Genomic DNA, 9,241 nt, shown 5'->3' with positions numbered 1-9,241 from the left:
AGATGCTAACAGCCTAGTAGGAGAATCTGGTATGTCAACAATTAAGACTTCTAAGGGGTTAGAATGTTCATGAGTAATGTAAAGATCCCAGCATACCCTATCCCCAGTCTTTTTACACTTGTGTAGACAAAGGAAATGGTCTAATTTTTCTTCTAAACTTCTTTGGTTTGGTGTCAAACTATACTATCTCATTTTTTCCTCTTGTTTTCCTACTTTCTGCATCTATTACATTATAAAAGAAGTATCTACTCCTTGCTGGTTAGTGTCATTGATGGTGGATTAAAAAAATTATTGAGGTGAAATTGAGTGGAATATTTCTGATTGCTGATTTTTTCTCTTATTCTGGGTGGTTTTGATAATTAGTATTTTTGTTTAAAAAACAGCCATTTTATTTGTTTTTGTATTTATCTTTTTTAAAAAAATTGGAATATAGTTGTTTAACAGTGCTGTTTCTGCTGTACAACAATGTGAATCAGCCATATGTATACGTATCTCCTCTCTCTCGAGCCTCCCTCTCACCACCCCCACGTTCCACTCCTCTGGGTCATCACGGAGCACCATGTGAAGCTTCCTGTGCTGTGCAGCAGCTTCCCACTAGCTGTTTTACACATTGTAGTGTATATATGGGAAAAGGCAAAGGCAGCCCACTCCAGTGTTCTTGCCTGGAGTATCCCAGAGTCGGGCACGACTGAAGCAACTTAGCAGCAGCAGCAGCAGCAGTGTATATATGTCAATGCTACTTTCCAAATTTGTCTCACCCTTGCCGTCCCCCTTTATACCCACGTGTCCATTCTCTACATCAGTGTCTCTGCCCTGCAAATAGGTTCATCTGTACCATTTTTTTCTAATATCCCATATATATACGTGTTACTATACAGTATTTGTTTTTCTCTTTCTTATTTGAATGAATGTGAAAGTCATTCAGTCGTGTCCAACTCTTTGTGACCCCACAGACTATACAGTCCATGGAATTCTCCAGGCCAGAATACTGAAAAAGGTAACCATTCCCTTTTCCAGGGGATCTTCCCAACCCAGGGATCTAACCCAGGTCTCCCACATTGCAGGCAGATTCTTTACCAGCTGAGCTACCAGAGAAGCCTTTCTGACTTACTTCACTCTGTATGTCAGACTCTAGGTTCATCTGTATCAGTACAAATGAGCTAGTTTCATAGACAAAATGTTTTTGTATATATTTTTGTCATTCAGATAACACATAGAAACTCTATCCTATCTCCAGTTATGTCATTTCTTTTTCTCAGTACTTTCCCTCCAGTAAGCTTAGCTGGAGCTTGTCTAGCTCATAAGATAGTGTTTTTTTACTTTATTTACCATTTTTTTAAATCACAATCGTGTTTTCTTTAAAAAGAAAAATATTTATTTTTGACTGTGCTCAGTCTTCTTGCTGCTTAGCAGGCTTTCTGTGGTGGTGGCGTGTGAGGATTGCTTTCTAGATGCAGTGCCTGGGCTTCTCTGGGGTGGCTTGCCTTGTGGAGCATGGGCTCTAGGCAAGCAGGCTTCTCTAGTGAGCTCAGTAGTTGAGGTGCAGTGGCTTAGTTGCCCCGCGGCTTGTGGAATCTTTCTGGACCAAGAATCAAACCTATGTCCCCTGCATTGGCAGGCAGATTCTACCAACAGGGAAGTTTGTTATCATCTTCTGTATTATGCTTTGATGATTACTTATTTATTCTTTCATCTTTTTTCATTTGGTTTATTATGTTCTGTTTCAGCTTTTGTAGGGAGATGCTTATTTAAAGTTCAAAAAAAATCAATTCAGTTTGGCTATAATTCTCAGCACCATTTTAGCTCAGTTGTAACATATGATATTTTGATTGTCATTCAGTTGTAAGAATACCCAATTCTTACAAGAATATTTCCAGTTTGATTTTCTTTATAGCACATGAATTATTCTAAGCTTCCACATCTCTAAGATTCTTCTTGTTGTTTTCTAACATAATACATTGTTGCCATTGGTCCTTTGTGGTGTAGAACCTTCCCACTTTCTATATGTTACATGAGTTTTGAAACATGTATATTTATTACTTACTGGGTGAAGGGATATATATGTCCCAGTTTGTTATAAATTTGTCTTATACATATGTAAGGCTTCAATTTTTTTTTTTTTTTTTTTACTTTTATTTGCATTTATTTTTTGCGGCATTTATTCCCGGGCCATGTTTTTGTTTCTTCAGTTTCTTCTGGGATATCTTTTTCTTCTGTGCAACCTCCTCTTCTGGTTTAGGAACGATCTGTTCTTTTCCAGTAAGGATCATCTCAATGTGGCAGGGAGAGCTCATGTAGGGGTTGATCTGACTGTGAGCTCTGTAAGTCCTGCACCGCATCATGGGGGCTTTGTTCACCTGGATGTGCTCAATGACCAGAGAATCTACATCTAAGCCCTTAAGTTCAGCATTACTGTCTGCATTTTTGAGCATGTGTAGTAAGAATTCAGCACTCTTTTTTGGGCCGCCGACCCTGCGTCCAGCCCCACTGTTTGGCCTGTGCACACCTACCAGCTCCACCGTTGTGACGACGGAATGGCACACATTGCTTCTTTAAAGTGACATCCTTCAGATACTTGGTGGCTTTTCAGATATGCATACCCTTTATGGCCTGGGCAGTTTCACGAGTGTTCTTAAAATGAACACGATTTGAACCTCTTGATTTGCATGGTTTTGTGGGGTTTTCTGGGTCAAGTGAATAGTGTACCACTTTTAGGGGTCACCTCAGGCTGCTTACTGGAAAAAAAAGAGGCATCAATTTTTTACTATACAAGTGGATTAAAAATCTGTCACCAAAGTTTTTCTTCTATTTCTCAAACTATGCATATGGAAGAACATGCAAGATGTTTCAACCTTTACTTTCAAAATAATTTTTTTGTTTCCAGAAAAGTGGTTTTAATAATAAAAAGAATATATATTCTTGCCCTAGATTCATGGATTGTTAATATTTTACTGACTTTGTGTTTTATCATTAATAAGTATAGTCTGTATGAGTGTACACACATGCGATTTTTTCTGAACTATTTGCGAGTGTTGCGTCATGGCCCTTTAAACTGAATACTTAAGTATATATTTCCTAAGAACAGGATACCTTCTTAAATAAAGGGCAGTTATCAACTTCAGTGGGCATCCTAGGTGACACAGTGGTAGAGAATCCACCTGCTAATGCAGAAGACACAAGAGATGAAGGTTCGATTCTGGGGTCAGAAAGATCCCTTGGAGGAGGAAATGGCAACCTGCTCCAGTATTCTTGCCTGGAGAATTCTATGGACAGAGGAGCCTGGCAGGCTACTGTCCATGGGGTCACAAAGAGTCAAGCATGGCTGAGCACATGTACAAACATCAACTTTAATAAATATAATATTAACATATTAGTTAAATGTATTATCTACATTCCATTTTTATCAGTTGACCCAGTGTCATTTATAGTATTTCTCCTTTTAATACAGACTCCAGTCTCGAGTCAGGTGCTGCATTTAGTTGTCATGTATTCTTTAATTTGGTACATTTCTCTAGCCCTCCCTGTTTTTAAGATATCGACACATTTGAAGAATAAAATCTGCGTTCTCCTCTCTCCTTTTTAATGGGCTCTTTCTTGTTTTTAATTTATCTTCCCTCAGGGTTGTTTTTAAATCATGTGTTCTGAGCTGGAAAACTGCACAGTGGCCTGTCATTCTTGGGGACTCGCGAGTATGTCTGCCCCTCATCAGTGATGTCAACTTTGATCACCCAGTCAAAGCGTTGTCTTATTTCTCCACAGTGTATGTTTTTACCTTACAACTTGGTACTTGAAAACTGATTAACAGGAATAATCTTGAATTCAACTCAATTCTGATTAAATTGAGATTGGATGGACTCAATGCAAAATTTGATTTAAATGATGACGCCACATACATAGAAAGGGAGCATGAAAAGATATATTACTCAAATGAAGATGTTTTATTTATTTATTTTTTTACTTCATTGGTAGACAGCAGGAGAGTCAGCTTCCCAAACAGGCCCTTGAGAGAGAGCAGGGAATGGAGACTGGCATTTTACAATGGTTAGGGGCTTGGACCTGGGTAAGACTTCCTATAGGTGGGCAGGAGCTTGATGGATTTGAAACTCCTGCCAATAAAAGGAGTTACGTGGCCTCCTTATCCTTTTACTCAGATGGGGACCAGAGAGGGAAAAGAGAGGAATGAGACTTAAAACCAGTCACTAGTTAAACGTCAAATACTGAAGTCAGGCTCTGTATTACAAAATATAGAGCCTTTCATGTCTTGATTCTCAGCATCATATCCCCCATTAATGATTTTTGCATGAATTGGTCTGTATTGTAATTCAATGAAGATACTGACTTTATTTTCCCAATTATTCTAGCTTCCTTTACACATTTTTCTGGTCAGCCTTCAATATTTTAACATAAACAGGAGTCCAACATTCTGAATGTTCCTTCCTAAATTGGTCTTCTTTCTTAAAACAGTGTAGTGATCCACTATTTCAAACAAAAAGTTTAAGTATAGTATACTATACAGCTTTTCCTATAGGTACCCCAAAATTTACCAATATTTTAAATCAAGATTTCTGTTCTTTGGTAACCTCTACACCTTCTAATTGAGTTCACCTTTCTTCTCTTAATAGTTGATTTGGATCAATGATCTTAGTTCTCATATACCTGTAAATAATTGTTTAATGGATTTTGAATGATTGAATGGATAACATTTCTTGGTTGTTGAGGTTTTTGTTGTTGCTTTTATTTTCACTTTTTTAGCACCACCCAGAATGGACAGTGATTAAAAATTGGCTTTCCGTTTATTTGAGGATAAAATATAATATAAAATGTCCTTCCTTTGAGAATAGCTGGTTTTTGATCCCTGGTAATTTGAGCTTTTTTTCCTTCCTGAAGGGTGATGATAATGTTTCCATATGTAGACTTACTGTATTTATCCTTGGCAGTAGCAGTTCTCTTTTAATCTAAAATGTGAGTTTTCTTTCATTTTGAGAAAAAAAAAAAAACAACTACTTTTATTCAAATTTTGCTTTTCCACCTTCCTCTTTTTGTTTGTTTAGAGCTTCTACCAAATACATGCTAGGATCCTCGATCTGTCATCTCTGTCACTGAATTGTTCTTCTATCTCACTCTCCCCTCTTTCTGTCATTGCCTGCTTGGGCAGTGTTTTGGGGTAAACATGTGGATAGTGTGGTAAGGTCTATTCCCTTCTTTAATGGTAAGGGTTTTTTGCTTGTTTACTTTTTATTCAACTCAACAGAAGGATGTCTTTTGGTTTTTATTATTCTCAGACTGTGATGGAGTATAAGATTTCATCTCTGCTGTTTATTAATAACAAACTCTGCAAGACAGCAAATGAATCAAATAGTTGTTCTTTTTTATTGTTTTCGTATGTTTTGTTGTTACGTCTTGTTTTGCTTTGCTTTTGCCCCTCCATAACACATTTTCTTCTTGAGCCTCCATACTCCATAGTTTAAGTATTTCTTCAAAATATACCCAATGGCACATTATATTTGGGGGGAGAGAAAAAATTCTGGTTCACAATCATTTTTGACCCTGAGTGTCATTTTGGATTCTCTGATTTGGCAGACATAAAGATCCATGAAATTGTTACTGTTTTATGTGCATATAAATGTCAAGTTACATGACTGATATATTGGCTACTTTGAGGTTTAGATAATTAGAATTTCAAGCTGAGTGTAAATAATGAATCCAGTCTGAGTATAAGCCAATAGTGATATCTGACACTATGAAAGACATTCTCCATTTTAGCTACTATTGAAAAAGTTAAACAAAACCCTGGATATGAATAAATACAAAGAACTCCTCTACATATAATGAGTTCAGATCAAGTGGTGTATAGGTAGCATGGGAAATACATTCATCTAGACATTTACATTTTCTCTGTGAGGACAAGGGTTAAACTAGTCTGATATGAGTGACAACTATTTCCATCAATCACTCAGATTCTCATTGTTTTATGTGAAGTCTCTGTTCACAGTCAGGTTTTATTTTTTCAGTTTTCAATTAAGTGTTGTCCCTAAATTTAAACAGTTCTATATTTGTCTCCACAAAAATTTTTGGTATATAGACATAGTTAGTTGATGTTTTGACTTGTTAAATCATTGAGTCCAACTATTTCTGTCTGTCATCCCAACTATAAATGACAAGTGTTCGCCCAGTTTCGTGGAAGAACCACCAAACCATGACTATATATATTTGGTCAGGATGTTCTAAAGGAGAAATTCAGAATTACAAAATGCAAATGTATTAATTCCTGGAGCCCCCCTCCGTTGTTAACTCATTTTAAATCCAGTGTTCACTGCTAATTAGGATGTTAGACAGTAATTAACCTGTTACAAAATCAGATCTGTAGTCTTTTTCCCTTGAAAGGTGTTCTTTTTTTAAACTTGCATTCAAATTGCACCTGGCTTTGTTTACTCAGTTATTCTTGCTTATGTTTGCCCAGGCTGGTAGCACTTCTCAAAGTGGAAAGATGGCTTTTACAGGGGCGGCTGAAACCGCACTGGGGACTCCAGAGACCACAGGGAGCTCTGAAAGCAGGGCTCAGTGGCAGGTGAAAATGCGATTCTGAGAGGCATGACTGAGATTTTGAAGCCATAATGCGTCGTCATCTTCCCCCCAAGTGAACATGTGCACCTGCTCTCTCTCCATATATTTACATTTTCTCAGAATATCACGGTTTCAAAAAACAAAAACAAAACCAAAAAACAATACCATTGATTCTGTCATCTTGAATTGAATTTCCTAAGTGGCTAGGCCGAGGATAACAATGGTGATAAATATGCTGGGAAGAAAGCTAGATGCCTTTTTTGAAAAGATTCACACGGTTTTCAGTTGGAAGGTGTTAAAAAGGTTCTTTTTTTTTTTTTTTTTTTTAATTCCCCCACTGGGGAGGCGTAATATCCAAACAGAAAGCAGAATGAGGCTGCGTGGTGCAGATTCGCAGAAGCCTTTAGACTTTGCCCTCTCCCTCTAAGCTTAGGCTGATGAAGAATTTCATTTTCTTCTGGGTCTCATAGTTCTCCTGCCCTCCTGTTTTTATGATACACCCCTCTGATATCAGAGGAAACTTAGGGCTTTTTGTTTCCTTTTTGCTGTGATGAACATACAGATAAGTTTCAGGGAGGGGGAAAATCTCTGCAACTCTTGGTTCTTTTGGCTGTTGCAGTAATTAAATGGACACAATGGAGGAAAAAGATATTAACTCCTATGGGAGTTCATAGGAATATGAGACTCAAATGACCAAAGCAGGCAGCTTTTTTACTGTTTGGGGGGAAAAACAATACATTTGTAAAGAATTGACAAGACAGAGGGGTTCGGGTGAAGGGTAGTAAATTAGAAAGTAAAGCGGTAAAGAAATAGCAAGGTTTGTTGATAGAGCCTGCTCTGGGGATAAGGATGCCCTGGTACAGAGAGGGCTCCTTTGACCTGGGGGATTTATTGCCTGCTTTTGTTAACACAAGTTTATGTGTCTGGTGCACAGTGAGGTCAAACAAACATCAGAGTTTGGAGTGGAGAAAGGTTTATTGTAGGGTCAAGAAAGGAGAAGGGTGGCTCATGCTCTAAAGGCCCCAAACTCACTGAAGAGTTTTGGCAAAGCATTTTTAAAAGACAGGTGAGGGAGAGAGTTTGTAGGGTCTTTGATCATTTTGTGCACCGTTCTCTGACTGGCTGATGGTGAGGTAACAGGGTGGTGACACAGGGATGAACAGCATCAATCCTTAGGCTCCAGAAGGCCTGGGGTTATGTGCTCATGGTCATCAAGTAGTTAACATCTTCCCTTTGTTGGTGAGGGAGAGGTTTTTTACATCTGCTAAACAACTCAGGACATGCTTATCAAATACTGTTGTCTAGGTACTTCAGAGAAGAGCTAAAGCAGAGGATATGAGGGAAGGCCCCATGGGATCCTGCTAGGTTCCAGTTTCCGGGACCAAGGAGGGTCAGTGTGTCCCTCTTGTATCAGTTGTTCAAGTAACTTTAACGGCAAATAATTGATATACCAAAGTGACATATTTGGGGTAGCCTTCCCTGAACTCCGTCATAAGGAAAAAAAATGAAGCAAAGTATCTTTCTATAATATCAGTAGTAGTAATGATTATAATGCTAATAGCAACAATTATTTGAGATAAATAAGGTTACCCTTTTTCCTGAGATTTTAATCACACTCTCACTGAATCATCAATAGAAGTCACCATTTTAGTTACCATATTTCATTTGAGAAAAATGACTCTCAACCAAGTGAGGTAGCTGCCTCAGATCACACTGCAAGGATGAGATGGTTTTGATGGCATTAACCAACTCAATGGACATGAGTTTGAGCAAGCCCCGGAAGACAGTGAAGGACAGGGAAACCTGGTGTGCTGCGGTCCATGGAGTCACAAAGAGTCAGACACGACTGAGCATCTGAACAACAACATAGGAAATGAACAGTTATCAAACAGCTAACAATTATCTTGTGATTACTACCGTTAAGTATAACAAAGAATAGGAAGTGCTTACGGCAAGAGAGTCTATCTTGCATGGATGTATCTTTTTCATAGCAGCCTCTGCCTCTCATGCTAGAAGCTACAAATATACTTTGTTTCTGCACTTCCTTTTCAATTAGAAAAAAAGAAATGTAGCCAATGCTGGCCACTTGGAGCTGGGACGCTGTTGAGTGCTTCTGGGAAATGTTTTATATCCTGATAAAGACAGACATGGAGGGAGGGACCTCTCCATTCTCTGGATGCTAAGGGTCTCCCTGTGATGGCTGGGACTCTTGTAGCTGTCTCAGGAACCTAAGAAAGAGCAGACCAGTGGGGAGAACCTAGGGACCTGATGAGCTGACTGAACAATGGAGTTAGCCCTGGAACTCTATCCCTAGGTGGATTTTTGTGTGAGGAAATACATTTATTTTTGTTTAAACTATTTAAATTATAGAGTGCTATTGTTTGCAGCTGAAGACTTCCTACATGGTAAGGAGGCTTCCCCAAAGAGGCATTCGTGGTGGCATATAAAGGATCAGTAGTTGTTAGCTGGATGAAGAAGGGGTAAGGAGAGTTGCACACACAGGCAGGACAGAAGAGCCCAAGGTTCAAGTGGCATGTCATGTTTGTAAAATGGAAATTAGAACAGTATGGAATAAAGTTTTAAAAATGAGAGGAAAAGCAGTGCATGATGAATTGAGAAGTGAGAAGATGCCAGATCATGTAAGGACTGCAGGCCATGGCAATGGGATGGAACATAA

At 38.5% G+C, this 9,241-nt stretch overlaps 1 pseudogene; it reads right to left on the bottom strand.

Annotated features, from left to right (window-relative positions):
* Positions 1-2,129: 2,129 nt before the first annotated feature.
* On the bottom strand, positions 2,130-2,690 carry LOC109561103 (large ribosomal subunit protein uL22-like; annotated as a pseudogene).
* Positions 2,691-9,241: the final 6,551 nt, after the last annotated feature.

The sequence above is a fragment of the Bos indicus genome, chromosome 7 (genome assembly GCF_029378745.1).
Source record: "Bos indicus isolate NIAB-ARS_2022 breed Sahiwal x Tharparkar chromosome 7, NIAB-ARS_B.indTharparkar_mat_pri_1.0, whole genome shotgun sequence".
Taxonomy (NCBI): domain Eukaryota; kingdom Metazoa; phylum Chordata; class Mammalia; order Artiodactyla; family Bovidae; genus Bos; species Bos indicus.
Note: the sequence above shows the minus strand (reverse complement) of the source record. Positions and strands in the feature narration are given on the sequence as shown.